The following is an 18,207-nucleotide window of genomic DNA, read 5'->3' on the forward strand; positions in this document are numbered from 1 at the left end:
GCACTGTGGAGGACAGTATTCAGAGGTACCCAGATCTGATTCTCCTTCCATACCACCCCCCAGCTTGTCCCCAGAAGAATCAATATAGTTTGGTTTCCTCCCTGCTTTTCTTTTCTCTCTTCCATCCCTAATTTCTCTCCACTTTCTTCTGCGGCACTGGTTTGTTAGCGTGGAGCTGCTCATGGCTATTGCTTATCTTTGATGTTACTTGGCTGCTGGGAAAGGTGATGTCTGGGAGGAAGGAGTGAGGTGGCCGGTTTGTTGTTGTAGGGTTGCTCGTGGGCACTGAGCTGTGCTGTTTGGCTTTGCAGTTGTAAAGCCCAGGAGATGCACAGGGCTAATGCACACTGGGGTTGGCATGCTGGGGTAGTCCCAGCCATGGAGAATGTAAGAGAAGAAGTATCCCAGCAAAGGGCACAACAGCATGCTGCATAAAGTGAGGTCTGTGCGGTCCAAGAGATAGGTGTTGTGTTATTGTGGTGATGACAGCCAAATATCACCCCGTATGGAGCACCCTGTGGCTTTGGGAGGTCCACAGCCAGGCTGCGGGGTGGTGGCTTTGCCAGCACTGCTCCTGCTCATTCCCACCAGTGCTCTTCTGTCCTGTGGCTGCTGCCAGCACATCAGTGTCACAGCCCTGCTGGGCTTGGGACTAAGGAACAGCCCAAGGCTGCGCACCCCAGGGCAGCCCTGGCCTGTGCAGGTTTCTCCTCACCTGCAAGACAATGACAAGCATTGTGCTTCCTCCTCCTCCTCCTCCTCCCAGCTTGAGGGCTCTGTGGGGCAGCCATGACTTGGTTGACTGCTCAGTCAGGATGCTCAGGGTCTGGTTTGAACTGGGAAGGCCCATGCTGATGTCTTAGTGCCAGGCCTGGGGACCTGAATCAGCTGCAGCTGGGTAGGGATATTCTGGAGGTAACACCAAGAATTCAAGGAGCAGTTCTCCTCTCCTTCAGTCTTTGCTTGCCCAGTGCTGGGCACTGGCTCTGCCAAGGGGAATGGAGGTCAGAGGGGCAGCTTGGGATGGCTTGGGAGCAGGCAGCGGGATGGGAGCAGGCTGATTTGCTTGCCCTAAAGGTTAGCAGTGAAGGAGATGCAAGGAGACTGGGTCCCAAAAAGCCCAACTTGGAGCAATGGCTTGGGTTATAGCATTTGTCAAGCGGGCTGTAGTCCTCATGTGGAGCCTCCACCAGAACTCGGGGGGGTGCTAATACCAAGGTGATCAATAGCTTGAAGTTCCGAAATCTCCTCCCAAGGCTCCTGTTAGTGGAAGAAAGATTAGGCTAAGACCCTGGGAGCTGAGCAGCCCCACAGGGAAGCTGCCTGGGATCATCCCTCTGCACATCACTGCAGCTGGGATGGATGCACAAGGACACGGATAAAGAGGTCTAAGAGGGTTTTGCTCCTTTCTCCAAGCTGGCACTGCACAGCAGGTGATGAAACCCAACCACTCAGCATGTTTCAGTCTCCCAGGAATAAGAACACAGCCAAGGTCTCCACCAGCATCACCTCCCAGTTCAGTGTGGCCAGTGGTCCTGCGGCTTGCTGGGGGATCACTGCTGCTGGTTTAAATCTGCTAAAGCTCCATCAGCCCTGTGCTGATGCACACACACAGAAGCGGCTGCATCTCAGCAGGGATGCGGAGACACACGATGTGTCGAGCCCCATCGCAGACTGTGTTGCACACCTTGCTCTTGTTAGCCCTGAAATCTTCCCAGCTGTTCAGAGAGGCAGCAGCAAGAGAAGAGTCCAGCAATGAGCTCCCAGAGCAGGGAGGGAAACTTGAGCCGGTGGAGCCTGGCTGTGCTGGAGCTGACAGCCTGGATAGGCCCCTGACTTGGGGCAGGATCCAGCCGTGCCTCAGCATTGTGGGAGCTCCCATCTGGATCTCAGCTTTGCAGTCAGGGCCCTCCCCTGCCCAGGGGATTAGCAGAGATGTGGTTCCCAGGGCGGGGGAAGGGGCTAATGAACAGAGACAGGATAACGAAGCAGGTAAGGGCTTCCTGTACTTTAGGGCTCAGGAGGAAATCCTGCAGCTGGTGAATCTGGGTGCGATTAGTGTCCATTTCTCGCTGTGTAACCAACCCATCTGCTCATCCCTGCGCATCGACAGCGCACGCCCCGTTGCAGGCAGATGCCTCCCGGGCACTGCTTTATCCCTGTCTGCCAGGGTCTCTCCTGCCAGGCTCGGAGCGAGCCTTGCTCTGAGCCAGCGTCTGCTCCCTCTCCCTGTGGGGCTGAGGCGAGAGGGAGCCCCAGGGGACCAAGAGAGCGGCTGCGACTGCTGCAAACAGCAGCACCAAGCCCAGGAAAAGCCTCTTTGGAGGGAGGGAGGGAGGGCGGGCGTCTGCTCCAAAGGGCTTTGAGCACAAGTTCAAAGTGATCTTTGTAACGCGCCGATAAGCTCAGCTCTACAGACGCTGCCTGTTCCTCTGGGCTCTGCTTTACCTCAGGCAGGTAAAGGTGGATTGTATTTGGCTAGCAGGGTTGTGAAGTCGCTATCCAGTCCCCGCGTGGTCATGGAAAGGACTGGGCTTTCAGCCCTGGTCTGTAGGAACACTGGTTAAAGCCAATAGGTGCTGGTGCAGGGTCCTGAGGGTTCATCCCACCTTCTTTTCCTCGGCAGCCTCGTCCAACTATGCAAAAAGCACGTGGCAGCCCTGCATTTGCTTGCAAATGCCAGGCCAACATGGGGGCTTGGACTGAAGTGAAGTTGAAGGAGCTGATGTGTGGATGGTGCTCTCTCATAATACAGTGGCTCAAGCTTGCATGGGTCTTCTGAAAGGTCAAGCTTGGTGACAAAGTGAGAAGGTTGTGATTCGCAGTCCTGCTGCCCTATAGACTCCTGTAAACTGGGTCAGCCTGCGCCTCTATTAGCTCTTACTTGTGTCACGTTTGGTCATTGGAATGTCTTGAGGGATCCATTGTACTAAGTGCTGTTCACACACGGAAGATAAAGGTGGTTCCTGCCCGGAGCAGCTTACGTGCTCCGCCCAGCTCTCTCCTGTGTCTGGTGTTAAGTGATCCAGGCACCTGAGCTCCTGCCATTTGCAGAATGCAAAACATCATTACCAGCCAGAAACAATTTGAGGCATGCAGCACAGATTAAATATTTCATTTGCTTTCAAGGGCTACTTGTTGCTTAACTTCTAAATGCAGCCTGTCTTCAGCCCCTATTATATTGCTCTGAACTGCTCTTTGGATCCTAAATCTTGTGATTTTTATTTGGTTTGGAATGCACTGATTTACCACTAAGGAATAAATGAAAAGCAAAAGAAAACAGCAGTACTTGTTTGCATAGGCCCTACATTGTTCTGTGTTCTGCTGCTGCTGAAACAGAAGTGATAACTCCTACTCCCTGGACAGAGAGAGGTTTTTGGGTGGTGGCTGTGTGCAAACAAGGCCAGGGAAGATAAACAAGCAGAAAAATCCAGGTTTTAGGAAATGGCAGTTGAGGATGGGTCAAAGCCAACACACCGTTAATTAGCAATGACATGTCGGTACTGTTTCTGCAAGGCATTTCTGCATCCACAAAGAGGGAAGAGAGATGGATCTGTATGATGGTGTCTGTGGTCAAACTTGGCTGCAATCAGGAATCCGTATAGGTTCTGTGTTGGAAAAGGAGTTTTGTGAAGAGCTCTTCCTGCAGAAAACATGTCCACAGTTCCAGACGGGCTCAGCCAAAAGGGTGGAGGAAGTCTGCCTGTTGGTGTCATCGTCACAGCCGCTGCAGGTGGGAACATTCACTAAGCTTGCTTATTTTAGGGGGCCTGCTTTCAGCAGCAGTTCAGTTCTGAAAATGCAGCTCTGAAAATGCAGCCTTGAGGAGTCTAATACAGCACACACCTCAGACTAGACCAGAGAGAGGGATGCAGAGACTGGAGGTTCTTGTCTCCCTGGTTATGATTTTCAGCTCTGTAGATTAGGCCTGTGTATTGTATAACTGTGACACAGAAGAAATAGCAGTGACAATGCCTTGAGTTTTCTTTTCCATCTGGGGACGAGCCCAGCTAAACCCTCAGTTTCTGAGCTTGCAGAACTCATGTGGAAGGAGAATTTAGTTTCACATTTAGAAATCAAACTCAACCTCAGCTCCCTGAGCAATCAAAACTGTCACAATTTCTCTTCCACCCAGCCCGTGGGGACAGTCTCACTCTTAAAGGGTATCTTCTGGCACCCTGATGAAGTGCAGGGTCTAGGTGTATTGCTGTGATCACGCCTGAGTAAGGCAAGCAACCTTCATCAGCCCCAGCGGTTACATCTTTGTTGGAACATTTCAGAACCGGGTTACAGCCTCCACTATGGGGTTTGGCTTCACTGTTCAGGTGCTTCCCTAGACATGTGTCCTTGGATGAGCTCAGGACTGGCCAAAGTCTAAACCAGTTTGGCTTGCAGGATTTGTTGCAGCTGCAGCTTCAAATCCAGTCTGGGATGGGTCCCAGTGATGCGAAAAGTGAAGTGCTTCTCACTTCAGCAGGCAGAGTACTCTACTTTCATCCATCTTCTGGAAGAGAGAGGAGAAGCTGCCTTATGTGTGTGCAGTCCTCCAGAGCAAGGTGGGATACGGGTCACAACCAGACTGCTGGGCATTGACTAGCAATGCTGTCAAAGCCTTAGCTTGGATTTCTCTGTTTCCTTGGCCTGGAGCCCCAGAGCTGTGTTTGTGAGAAGAAAACCAGTTTCATCTTCATCCTTGGTGGAAGAAGAAGGCAGGAAAGAGCTTGGATGGACTCTGTCCATTTCTGCTTCAGATATGTTGTGGCAACAGTATGAATAATGCATGTAAGTTTGTCTTTTCTCTCTGGCTGAGGGCAAGCTATCCCAGCTGATAAGAAGTGGAAGCCAAACCTTGTTAAAACCAGTATTAGACTTAGACCTTCATGAGAGCTAGTGCCTAAAGCGATTCCTTTGTTCAAAGCACACTCGGTTAATTAGTGTATTAACTAATTAACCTTCTCAGCATCCCGTGTAGGGACTGTCTCCCAAAGGAGGAAACAGAGGCAAAGTGACTCACTAAGACTGGATGCAGGAGCTCAGCAATGCGGCTGTTTAACTGTTTTTTTTCCCTTCCCAAGTGATTTTGTTGTTGCTGCTGCTGCCTTATGTACATAGCTCCCCTGAGACAGGAATAGAGGAGTCCAAAGACTCCCAGGAGAGTGCTCAGGCACAGTGAGAATGGTACCACTGAACAAACCTGGAGAAGAATCCATCCAAGTACCCAGAAAAGGCAATTCAGTTCACCCACATGCTCGCACCAACTAAAGGAAAAAAGCTAAGACCATTTATCCTCCTTCACAAGGGAAGTTTTTTTTCTCACCAGCAAATGAATAACCCTCCTTTGCTTCTTACATTTTCATCCACTCTAAATTTCATGAACCAGAAGCAAAATGGTCAGCGCAGGGAGGTCATGTGAGAGGTGACAGTGGGGCTGTGTTTGTATGGGCTGACTGGGATGTGAACAAATAGGAAGAGTAAGACCTGAAGAGACTCCAGCAAACAGCCAGAGGGGAAGCTCTGATGTCCACCACCTCAAACACATGATGATGAGCAGCTGATTTCCACAGCTTTACAATGTGGTAGGAAAAACCAGAGCTAAAGCACAAGGATAGAGCTCTTTGGTTTGCAACACTCATGACAGCATCACAGACCCTTTTCTGAGAGTCCTGGTCATGAACAGGAATGGGAGTCTTGTTCTCCTCACCCAGCTCTGATCTGAAGTCAGCGACAGCGTTCTTTGCTCTACCCACTATCAAATAGCAACCCTTGGCAGCAAATATATGTGCGTAGAAGAATGAGAACCAACTCCTGCATTCAATGATTTGTCTCCGCGGAAGACAAATGTGTCTCTGGGGCTTGCGCATGGACCCATGTACCTTACCAGTCCTCCGCTTAGGGCTTTCAGATGGGTTTTGCCCTTCACAATACTGGAGGCTTGAACAGCAAGTTGGGAGTGTGCCTTGAATGAGACCTCTGGTGAGGCCACAGCAGCAGCCCCTGAAAGCAGAAAGCAGCAATTCCAAGCAGCCTGCCCTGTAGAAAGGACCCCTTTCATGACCACAGCTTAAGCTACCCCTGGTTTACTAAGCCCAGAATGGAGGCTACAGAAATATCCCCCCTGCTCAGCAGCTCCTCCCTTGTCCTTTGTAGAGCTCCAGCATTTTGCTCATATTCACACCTCCCTCTCCCAGCACAAACCATCTCAGCTCTCTCAGGAACCTTGGTGCACAAAACCTATGCATTCACAATCTCCTTCCCCTTCTTTATGTGGTCAGGTACCTTCTCCTCCATGCTAATAAGCCTCCTAAGCACACACACCCTCTTGTTTATTCTTATTCCCATCTTTCACCCCGTGCACACCCCCATTTGACTAAGATACATTGAACAAGCAGCTTGTGCTGAGGGGCCCTCTGCATTTTTGGGTGTGCTGTTATTATCTTCAGCCCCATGTATGTCCCTAACCCCTGCTGCTGCATCTCAGGACCCACCAGCAAGGAGCTGCCTAGCAGATCTAGGGACCCTGTTATTGGGAAAGGCAAAACACCCTGTCTTAAAAATGCCTCTTGTCCTGCCTTGTTTGTAACAGGTTTTCACTTAGAATAAGGATAAAAATAACGTTCCTCAGTTTGTCAGGGCTTTTCTACAAGAGAATATTCAGAGCAGGAATCGTTTCTTATTCCTAGTTTCAAGCTAACACGCCGCATGTGGCCATTGCTTGATCTATTGCTACAGGCATCTCTAGAGCTCTTTGGTCTTTATTCTGCAAAGCTGCCTTGCTGTTTTTCCTGGAAGAGTATTTCACAAGAGAATGCAATACCCTTTCAGTGCAAAGTTTTCAAGTGAGCCTTGCCTTCCCAAATCCTATTAAAATAAACCAGATTTGGAGCTTTCAAATAACTCCCAAATTCCCACACTACAAGGTTAGTACGAAATGCACAGACCTACCTCCAAGATCATACGGCTCCCCACCAAGCCCCTATGAGAAGTTAGGACGGGCATTGATAGAGTTTGCTAGAGGTGATGCTTGATTTCAGGGCCATTTGAAGACTAATCCATCACAGCACATTGCCAAGCAATAAATCCATAACGTTTCTCACCTGGAGATTTTAGGTTACTTTGCCGAAAGTTGGTGAGGAATAATGGTTATTAAAACCAGCTTCAGATTTTAGGTTTCCTCACAGGGTAATTCAAGCTGTTGGCATCACGTTTCTGCTCTGAATTACTCTGCAGAGAAACTGCCCTCACATCTAACCAGATAAAGCTTAGCAGGTCCAACCTCCAGTGCTTAAATTTATCCCACATGAATATGCCACAAAGTGCCTTGTCCAATTAACAACCTTCCTCATAGGATTTTCCTGTAACAACTTCAGAACTATGCGAGGTTTGGCATTTCCAGTTCCCTACATCCTTAGGGGATAGGGCTTGAGGCTGAGAGCTCTCACCCATCCTAAATCCTGGGAATAGTCCTGATTCACATTGCTTGTCTCTTCTACAGAAGCAGAAAGCCCAGGATGTGTTTGATTTGTGTGCTCCTAAGGGTCTTCCTGGGCTGGCTACTCTCACGCAAGGTCCCAAGGTGCTTGCCTTGCTCTATAAGACTGGTTTTGGTCAGGACTTGAAGGGACTTCACCTGAAAGCGGAGGGTAGGATTCATCTGTGCAGCTTGTTGGCTTCCTCAGGAAGGCTGATAGCCCGGAGCTCAGCCCTGTGCTTTAGGGGGAAGAGGGACGAGTGATGCTTCCCTGGTCCCCCAAGCCGTGGGCTGCAGGGGTCATTGCGGTGTTGGTTTGTGGAAGGGCAGAAAGATGAAAGCCATGGAGCTCAGGAGGGGAGCGCAGCCTGGAGCCCCGTCCTCCATGGTGCACAGCCTGCCGCTGCCTGGTGCGCTTGGGAGTGCAGAGGCATCGCCGCAGGGCAGCCCAGACCCTGCACAGGCCTCGGCCATGCGGCTCCGTTTCTGACACAGGCTTGTCCGGATGGGAGCCAGCGAGGCAACCTCCATCACTGCTCCCTCCCTCCTCACCGCAGGTGCCGGAGCGATCCAGGTTGCCGAGGCCATGCTGCTGCCAAGCCGCTGTCCCCAAGGCCTCCTCGCCTGCTCCGGGTTCCTCTCCCCCTCCCCGCGGGTGTTATTTACACCGTTTCCTGCCCGGGGAAGTTCAGGAGTTTGACGTTCCCGGTTGGTTTCCGCTCTCCTGCCTGGCTCCCATTGGGAGCTCTCGCAGAGCCCCAGCCCTGCTCTGCAGGCGCCCAGCAGCACCAGCGGGCAGCAGGGAGGTGCCAGCCAGGCCTGGGCAAGGAGCTGTACCCCCATCAGCCCGCACAACTCGAGCTCGGCCGGCCTGGGAGAGCCGGCGAACGCGGCCCCGTGTCCATCCCTCCGCATGGGTGCTTGCGGGGCCGGGCGGCGGGAGGAAGGGAGGACGCGCCCGGGCATCGCTGCCGGGCTTTTGGGTTCCTGCCGAATCGACGCCCTCCCCTCTCCCTCCCTTCTCCCCCCCTCGTCCTTCCCACGCGCTCCCGCCTGGCCTGCGCCTCCCCTCCCTTCCCTTCTCCCTCCCATCCCGCAGCAAACAAAATGGCTGCTGCATGGCCATTTTGTTTTCCGTCTGGAAAGGGGGAAGCCAGGACGCTGAGACTTGGCTCTTTTTTGGAGCCCAACTCTCCCGTCTCTACGTGGCACCGGCTGTAGTGAGAGAGGGGAAAAAAAAGAGCGAGAGAGAGAAAAAAAAGGACCTTTTGGAACGAGACCAAAGTCAGAGGCAGAGAGTGGGTAGTTTTGGCGTATGTTGAGCACTGAAAATGCCTGGAATTGCCAAACTGAGCTTTTGTACTAGCAGCGTAACGGCTACCCGGTGCCTGCAGCGTCGCAGGGCTGCACGGTATAGCCGGACGGAAAGGTTTGTTCGCTATACTCAATAAAACAGCCCTCCTTTCTTCTGTGTTTATAAAGTACCAGAGAGCACTGTTGTCTCATTTGCTTTTGGACGGGCGGATGGCTTTACACATCGGCTTGGTATGATTAGAGCTGGTCAGTGCTGGACGGTAACGTTTTAACCTGTTGTGTGTCCTCTTGCTGTTGGTGACTCTGATACCCGACCTGGATTTAACTGATGTGATCCGGAGGATCGGCTTGGTTTTCTGTAGGCATTTCTCTTTTGTTTACTGCCTTCTTGCCTCGAAAGTTTTCCTCTCAGGAATACAAAATCTTAATTTAAATGTTAAAAGAAAGAGCTGTTCCTGGCTTTTTTTTTTTTTTTTTTTTTAAGCCCTCGCTTTTCTCACGGGGATGGAGCTGAACTGTGTTCACAAGCTGCTTACTGCACCAGCCTGTGTATCCTGCACACGTTAAGGTGTGATACACGACAGAGACGCCATCAACAGTAACATGCCTCGAAAAGTTTAAGGGAACTTGGTGCTGTTACCATACAATTTTGCGCAGAAGCGTGGCAAAAATACCACAGAATGTGCCAAATAAAAGTGATTTGTTTTTTGGTTCTTTCAAGTGAATCTGCGTTTCCTGCCGTAGCCTGGATGTCTTGGAGGTAGTGGCCACGTCTCTTCGCTCGCAGCCGTTCGGATCTCAGTCAAGTGGCATGGGTGGGATCGGGCTCTGCTCAGGCATCGCTGTTGGAGCCATCGTCCTACCTTCCCCTGAGGGGCTGCCCAGCCATCGGGAGAGGAGCGGACGCTTGCAGAGAGGAGCTGGGAGCAGAAAGAGGTGAAATCGCTTTCCTCGCACAGAAAGGTATTTGCCTCCGTGTCTGCTTTAGCTTGACAATGTGCAGGATTGCATGGGCGACGGTGGCCCCGGAGCCAGGGCTGCATGTGTGGGCGCTGGGCGGGCGGTTTGCATGGCAAATCCAAGGGCTGGGGTCCAAAGCTGCGGCAGGGGTGGACGTTAACTGCACCTTTTGTGGGCAACTTCGGAGCTGAGCATCACGCAGGAAACAGTATTCATGGAAGAGCTTTATAGAGGGTTACAGGCAAGGATCTTCTTTCTTTCGGTTTGTAACGTACAGAATTGAGGATGGAGCAGGTACAAATAAATCAGGAAGATAATTTTTTTCTCTCACATCTCTTGATTTTTGGTATTTTTGGATATTTTTTAGTATTTCAGAAAGATCGCACTATGAAATAGCCGTAACACCCGCTTTACGGCAAAAATCCTTGGAATTTTTTTCCTTCAGGAGTGTAAATTCTGTGTTAATTTACAAGGAACATACATGAACATTTAGAAAAACAAATGCTACCTTTGGGGCCACCTTTGTAATGGATTTAGGAAGGGTTAATAAAAGATAAGGCACATAACAAGCAGGTTACCAATGCCTGTATTATGCATGATAATACCAGATTCGCTAATGACGATCCAGATGTTTATAAACATCTGACAGGACTCGAGACAACCCCGAACAGATGAGTGGCTACTTAGTAAGATACTTGCTAATTGTTTTATAGTAAATGCTTAAATGCTATGACAACGTTGATACGGAATACTACCTACGTCATGAAAAGAGCACGGAGGAAAAGCATTGCCGAGGCTATTGCAGGAATGAACTTTAACCATTTTGACTTCTCTTTCCCTTTCCCTATGGATAACTCTTTTGAATCGTGATATTTCCATGTCGACCCCAGGATGCGGGGTCTTGAAGGACACTTGGCCGGCCTGTGAGGAGTTCGAAGCGGTTTGTCCCCGTGGCCAGGCTGGCAGATGTCATTTGGTGCCTTTCCCGCGGCACAGGGTGTGCTCAGGATGGGGTTTTGGGACTGTTTGCTGTGTTTTCTGTGAGCGGGTTTCTGGCTGCCGGCCGGCAGCCGCACGGCTCTGAGCGCTGCTCTGTGCAGCCGCACACCGCGGCGGCGCTGGGGAAGCTGTTGGAAACCTTCCCCGCTCCTTTTTGATTTCACTTATTTGGGGTTTGTTCCGTTTGGGGTGGGTTTTTTTTGGCTGTTTGCTTTGAATTTACCCACTCCGGCGACGCGGCGAGGGGAGGACGGGAAGTCACCGCTGGCCTCCCTACAGGCTAAGCTGAGGAAACAAAATGGCCGACAGGCAGCCATTTTGTGCCCACGCAGGCTTCGCCTTGGCCGGGCTGGTTCTGCCCCAGTCCTCCCATGCTCCATGAGGCTGGAAAACCTCTCGGCGGCTCAGGGCCCTGGTTTCCTGCTGGGAAGCCCTGCCTGTCCCCAGCACGTTTTGGCACCGACACGCGGGGCCGTGGCTATACAAAGGCTGAAAGCAGTGTCTGCTTTTTAAAGGAGCTACTGCTGTTTCATGGTTGCCTCCTCCCCCTCCTCCTCCACTTCATTCAGTGCTCCTTAATAAACCAGATCAGCTCCTCCAAGCTCCGGAGCCTTTCCAACTCCTCTCCGAGGCAGCCCTGTTCTAAAGGCAGAGACTTGGCCGTGCTCGGGCATCCCTGGTCTGGAGATGCTTTGAACTCTGGGGGACATCACTTGGGTCCATGGGCTGTCGTCCCGAGCCCCCCTGCTCACTGAAGGACAGCTGTACATCACCTTTTCCTCCCCAAAATGGGTCTGAAACCTCATTGGAAATGACTTTTCTGCCAGCCTGGAGGATCTTGCTGTGAAGAAACATACTCATCCTTTACCTGCCAATGTGCCTCACCGCTCTAAGAGGCTCTGTGCACTAGGACTGTGCTGTGGCACACTGAGCACAGGGACCACCCTCAGGTTCCTCGCAGACTTCAGTTTTTCTCACAAAAATCCCATTTGGTGAAGTTTGAAGGACTCGTGTGAATCTGGAAGGGGCAAAGGGCAGTGCCACGGCCTTAGGGTCTACCCAGAAAACAGTGGATTTCAAACACATCCAGTTCTTAGCAGTCAGGTATCCAAAGATCTTCAAAACCTGAGCTTAAATAACTTGGAAGGCAGTGAGAAGCTTTGGGGTGTAGGCTTCTGCCTCCTACAGCCCCTCTTGGCTGTTCTACCCAGCATTTTCCTCAGCTGCATCACATTCAGGTGCTTGTAAATCCAATGCTTCAGCAGAGATAGGCTAGAAGGGAAGGCTTTGTGTCTGGAAAGCAGGGCAGAGCTGGAATGCAGCTCTCCTTGGTGATTGCCATGGGATTTGTGCAGGGAATCTCTGTAGAGACGGAGTTTGCACAAATCTGATGATTGCACGGGTATATGACTAATTCATAATGCGTCTCTGTGAAACCCCAGCAGGGTTTTATCATTGAGCTGTTATCCAGAATGTGTGTGAGGATGTCTCTCCCAGGATCTGTGGTTGTCCTGCAGATATTGAAACAGAACATCATCTTTAACCTCTCCATCAAAGACAGCTGGGGGACATGGACATCAGCCTGTCCTAACATGGTCAAGGCTGGCCCGGGCAAACCATTGCCCTGGCATTATGACCAGAGACTGGAGCAGGGCTTCCCAAGGCTGGAGCCAGCGTCAGCTTTACCATGGACTTTCTTTATGATCTTAGATAGGTTTGGTCACCTCTCCGCTTCTCTTTCTTTCCCCATCCTGTGTCTTGATGGTTTAGACCTCAAACCATCAGGAGAGGGGCTTGCTGTCACTGCAATTGGTACAGCACCTAGCACGAACAAGAGTGACAGGGATGCTATAGGGATGCTGGGGAGGGACTCTTCATTAGGGACTGTAGTGACAGGACAAGGGGTAACGGGTTCAAACTGAAACAGATTGGATCTAAGGAGGAAATTCTTTCCTGTTAGGGTGGTGAGGCACTGGAATGGGTTGCCCAGGGAAGTTGTGAATGCTCCATCCCTGGTGGTGTTCAAGGCCAGGTTGGACGAAGCCTTGCGTGGCATGCTGACATGTGAGGTGTCCCTGCCCATGGCAGGGGGGTTGGAACTGGATGATCTTGAGGTCCTTTCCAACCCATAACTATTCTATGACAGCAAAGGTAAGGCTAGGATGGTCACAGGGATCCTTACCAGGTGTAGTATTCCTAAATCCTCCTGTTTGACTCCTTTCTTCACAGATCCTGGCAGGATCAGGATAGCAAAGTCAGCAGCTGGGTATTCCCCAAACCTATACTCATTAAGACAATTATTCTAATTAAACCTCCTGTTTTCAGGATTACTGATAGAAGTCAGAAGGGATTTTTTTTTCACCTCTCCATGTATAATTGGATCTATGGGAACTAGGAGTTATTTAATGCAATTTCCCACCCACGGTTTGAGGTTGGCCCAAGCACCTCTTCTCTGCAATGGTAGCAAGAGTGACCTTTTAAAGGCCTGGCCTATACCTGGCCTATACATCTTGCTTATATGTTTAAAACAATATAAGCCACTGGACTGGCAATCAGGAAGAATTGTTCCCCCAGGTCAGGTGCTACAAGTGTCTTTGGAGATGATGATTTTCTGCATCACCCAGTGTGATCACCCAGACCATCCACATCCCCAGGCCTCTGCCATGGCAGCAATCACGGGCTTTCTTGCCACCATGGTCCTTCTGGTTCATGCCTGTGACACTGGCTTAATTCTTGGAAAGCTGAAACGCTTCAGGCTAAACTCATTCTTCTGTCCCTGATGAGGCAGAGTGGTCTGTGACACACTGGATGGACCTTTAGGCTGACTAACCTTGGTGTTGTACGTGCTACAGAGGGACGTACAGCCTCTGTGCATCATTTTTTATGCCAGTAAAATAGGAAGAGTAATACTTCCCATCAGAAGGCTGTTTGGGATGCAAGGTACTTGGCGCTGTGGATGGGCTGGGTACTGAAATGCTGTAGGAATCAGTCCCGCAACATTGATTTTCTGAAGCTGTTTGTACCCTGTCACACCAGGAGAGGCCTGGGCCAGATGGCCTGGCACAGTCGGTTACCCCTTGTGAAGGCTGGGTTTGTCAAAGGAAATTAAGAGAATTACCTGGACCGTGTTGAACAGCAGTGAGAAGGACTTCAGAGAGCCCTGCAAAGGAACAGGGGCACTTTCCAAACCTCGCTGCACAGATATCCTCCTACCCCTGCCATCCAGAACTGTCACCTCGAGGATCTCAGCTGCCACAGCTCACCAAACCTCAGGGAATGTCACTTACTCAGGCTGTTGCTGTTAGCTGGGGAAGCACAAAGCACCAGGCAGCCTCTGTCTCCTTGGGGACTCCTGCCTTAGCGCCTGCCTGTCCCACCACAGCACTCAGCAGAGCCTGGGGCCACCTCCTGCTGAGACCTGGGGAAAGTCCTCCTTTGGGGCTCCATTGTGCTGCACACACAGCCCGCTTGATGTGCTGCGTGTGGCTCCCTTTTCATTATGGCTTTCTTTCATCTCCAAGGGAATGATTTCTCATGGCAAAAGAACCTTTTTAAACTACCAGCTTAGTACCTTGCTTCTGTGTTTGGGCGTACAGAGAATGAGAAAGTCTCAGAAGGTGAGCCAAGGGCTCGGGGGTTAGCCAGTCTGTCTCAGATCCATGCTAATACTGCCTGGCTGTGCTATAGCATTAAAGGGACACCAAGCCTGCATGTTGCACTCATTTGTTTAGGAAATGAGATCTGCCTTGATGTGCTCGATACCATTACATCTGCAGCCTAAAAGCTTCCTTGTAGTCAGTTATTTCTAATCTGCTCAATTCCCTGGAGTGCATAGCAGCTAAATGGATGGATTCTCTTATCTGGGCTGGCAGGTTTGTTCTAGATACGGTGTGTGTTCAAGAGGTGAGGTCAGCCTGGCTGTATGTTACTTGGCATGACTGCAGTTCCAGGAGAGCTCTGCTATCTGCAGGTATGGCCCTGGGTTCCAAGGGGAGGGCTGCCACTTCCGTAAGCCCTTGGGTGCATAAAGTTTGTTATTGCCAAGGATAAAGGATAGCCCAAGTGGACTGAAGGAGGTTTAAAGAAGGAAAGGGAGCTCCAGGACAAGCTGGGTATGAGACTCCTTTCCCTAACATCACGAAGTCTGATGGATTTTCACGTTTCTCTTCACAGGAGCTTCGGAGTAGCCAACACCTGAATCAGGATCATCTCACTGCCTTAGAGTGCCATGGTCCCAAGCTGTCCTTGAGGCTGAGGTAGTAGATTGAATAGTTGTGGAGTCCGGTCCTCCCTTTGAGCTAACTATACAATCTACTGTCTTTCCTAAGGAGACAGTCAGGTCTTCAGTTCTCATCTTCTACACCAGGCGTGGAGGCAGGTGGTGCGAGTAATGCAAAGCCAGTGATACGGCGTGCGTCAGCCAAGACCTCTGTACTGCTCTGTGGAGGTGAGGTAGTAGGTTGTATAGTTTGGTGGGAGGGATTTTATCCCATTTCAGGTGATAACTATACAGTCTATTGCCTTCCTTAAAGAGCAGCAAAACCTCTGGAGGACTGGCTCAGCCACGTTGGTCCTGAGGCATCACTTCTCTCTGTTGAGGGTCCCAAAACACAGCACAGCATTGTCGAACAGCTCGGTGGCTCTTCTCTTACAGCACCCAGGACTGTGTTCTTCCAGGGACTGCTCCATGCCTCAGCTATGCGTATGGAGCCACCCTCCTGCATAAAATCAATCTGTTTCATGGGTGCAAGAGAAACAATGAATTGAGCTGGTGCATCAGCTTCTGGTGTTCAGTACTGTTCTTTTTTGCAGGAGATGGGCTCAAGCTGTAAATGGTTTAAATGTGCTGTTCTTTTCTGGTCTATCCTCAAGTGTGAAGGGGAGTGGGTGCTTTGGTACAAAGAGGATATATCTGAGCACCCAATTCTGAAGCCTGGGTTAAAAACTAGATCCAAGAGGGTGCTTATCCTGTAGACTCAAAGCCTTGAGAGCTGATCCAATTTGGCTGGTTGGTCCCACTCAGGAAGCGCATTCTGGTTTGGACAAGTTCCCATCTTTTCCCTGGTATAGAGTTAGAGGGTGGTTGTTTCTGGTTTGATAATCCATATCAACCTAACACTAATACACAGACCCTGGCGAGGAGATGTGTACTTACATAGGATAAGCCACTGGTTCAGACTAACAGCCTGTCCTAGAGGGGAGACAGGTAAGGAAGAGATGTAAGCCAAAGGGAGCAAGTCCTAATCCTTTTGGGTTCTCCCAGGCAGGTAGTACTGTCATATGCCAACAGACATGAGCAGACAGCCTGCTCCAGAGCTCTGGCACTTGACCAGGGGCAGGGAATTGTTATTTCTTCTCTTTCTTAGGAGCAGATGGGACTAACCCTCTGCTAGATGCAAGAGCAAGTAGGATCGAGCTGTAACACGATCAGGGCTGCATCAGTTCCTCAAGACTGAAGGCCACCTCAGGCCATTATCACTGCCATCTCACTGCCATGGAGACGGGAGAGATCCGAGACATCGGGGAGCGAGGGCAAGCAGAGGCCACCTTCTCAGATGATGTGGGAGGAAGAGACCTGCAAAAAGAAACTGGAACCCTCCAATTTCACCCTGAGCAAACGCACAGGGAGACCCAGACCTGACTGCTTGGGCCGTGGGGCTCCCCAGAAATGAAGCAGCTTGGTTAAGGCTCCTCTGCTTCCTGGGATAGGGTGTAGCTGTGGTGAGGCTGGGATGGGACTTGCTCAGGCTGGGCAGCAGCTGGTGGGTGGGGATGCCGCAGTGTCTAGTGGTGAAGGAATGCAGCCCTCGCTCCATAAATCTGGCTCTTCAACAGTCCTGGCGACGTGCTGTGCAAAACTACAGCCTGGTCCTCTCAGATGCATTATTATCCTCTAGCTGCTTGCGAAGGGGCAGGGCTCCTACCCACAAATCGCTTGGAAGGGACCAAAATAGCACCAGAAGCATGGGAACAGAGCATATCCACTTCGTGTTTAACAAGGGGGAATGCGTTTAAACTCAAACCGGAGAACTTCAGGTTGGATATAAAGAAGCTCTTCCCTGTGAGGGTGCTGAGGCGCTGGCACAGGGTGCCCAGAGAAGCTGTGGCTGCCCCATCCCTGGCAGTGTTCAAGGCCAGGTTGGACACAGGGGCTTGGAGCAAGCTGCTCTATGGAAGGGGTCCCTGCCCGTGGCAGGGGTTGGAGCTGGAGGAGCTTTAAGGTCCCTTCCAACCCAAAACATGCTATGATTCTATAAGAACCAATCCTGTGTGTCCCAGCTGAAATCAGTTCAGTCCCCTCCATTGCATTGATGCTCATGCAGGGAATCTCGAGTGATGAAGCTGCGCGATCTGGAAGCCATGAATAAAATATTACTGGAGAGATTCTCTTCTGCAAATGAACTTGGTTTGACTTCTTTAAAACAGCATCTTTTGACTGCCTTGAAGGGAGCTTGGTTGGTGAACTGGGACCTCTAGAGGGGTGGCCAGGGTTCCTGACTGTGTCACTGACTAGATTCTCTGTTTGACCAAGACCCTGAGCATGAAAGGGAAGCCACAGCTGGGACACGATAAGGATGTGGAGCAGATTGAGTTGGTCAAGCAGCTAAGACCATTCATTTTTGGCTGTCAGTAGGTGCTTTCCTGGGCCAACCCAAATCCTGTTGCGAAGGCCTAATCTTCCTCATCCCCAGTCAGCTCAAGGGCTGCAGGCTGGGCTTCTCTCTGCCTTAGGTAGTCCTTGCTGTAAGCATGCTCATGAGAGATACCAGCAACAGGAGAACATGGGAACTTCAGGTTCCACCAATCCATCATCTTGTCCCCTCTAAGCCACAGCTAGAGCTCAGAAACCAGCCAAGGCAATATTTAGTGTCTCTAAAGCTTCCCACTGTATGGGAAAGGGCAGCCTCTGCCCAGGAGGAGGCTCAGCAGGCTTATAACTGTGGATATATGGGATAGCCAGACTCACTGGCCAGGGTCCCACAGCACAGCTCAGTGGGGCAGCAATGCCATCTCTAGCCACAATGGCAAGCTGGGGTATGTGCCTTCTAGCAAAAAGAAGGTACAAGAGGGTTTTCAACCCAAACACTCCAAGGGAATTTGGCAGCCAGCATCACAGCCCCAGCTGAAACCCCTCAGGATGGGGCATGTGCTTCCCCAGCCCTTCCAAGTCACCATATTCAGGGGAAACATCAGCATCCAAAGTCAAGCAACCTCCTCTCGTTCAACCAGCACCAGGCGTATCCCTCTCCCTGCTGGGAAACAGGGCCCTGGGGTAGGGAGAACCAAGTAGGTGGGGTTGATGCAGCAGCCAGGCCTTATAAACACCATAAATCCCCTGCTGTTAACCCAAATGGCCACAGCTGATGGTTAACACCCTCTCTTCCTCCCATCATACGTGGCCATGGGGCTGCCAGAATCTGGCAGCATCTTTGCTATGGTATTGGCTCCTTCTCCGAGGAGTTTTC

General features: G+C 50.9%; 1 long non-coding RNA gene across 1 annotated transcript; it reads left to right on the forward strand.

The window, feature by feature from the left end:
* The first annotated feature begins 8,397 nt into the window (after positions 1-8,397).
* LOC130597016 (uncharacterized) lies at positions 8,398-15,852 on the forward strand. The gene is made up of 3 exons (XR_008971667.1): positions 8,398-8,897; positions 9,504-9,745; positions 14,915-15,852. It is a non-coding gene; the product is annotated as an uncharacterized LOC130597016 (long non-coding RNA).
* The last annotated feature ends 2,355 nt before the right edge of the window (positions 15,853-18,207 follow it).

This window comes from Pezoporus wallicus, unplaced genomic scaffold (genome assembly GCF_028554395.1).
Source record: "Pezoporus wallicus isolate ANWC-B61680 ecotype Strahan unplaced genomic scaffold, APGP_CSIRO_Pwel_v1 contig_5863, whole genome shotgun sequence".
In the NCBI taxonomy this organism is placed as follows: domain Eukaryota; kingdom Metazoa; phylum Chordata; class Aves; order Psittaciformes; family Psittacidae; genus Pezoporus; species Pezoporus wallicus.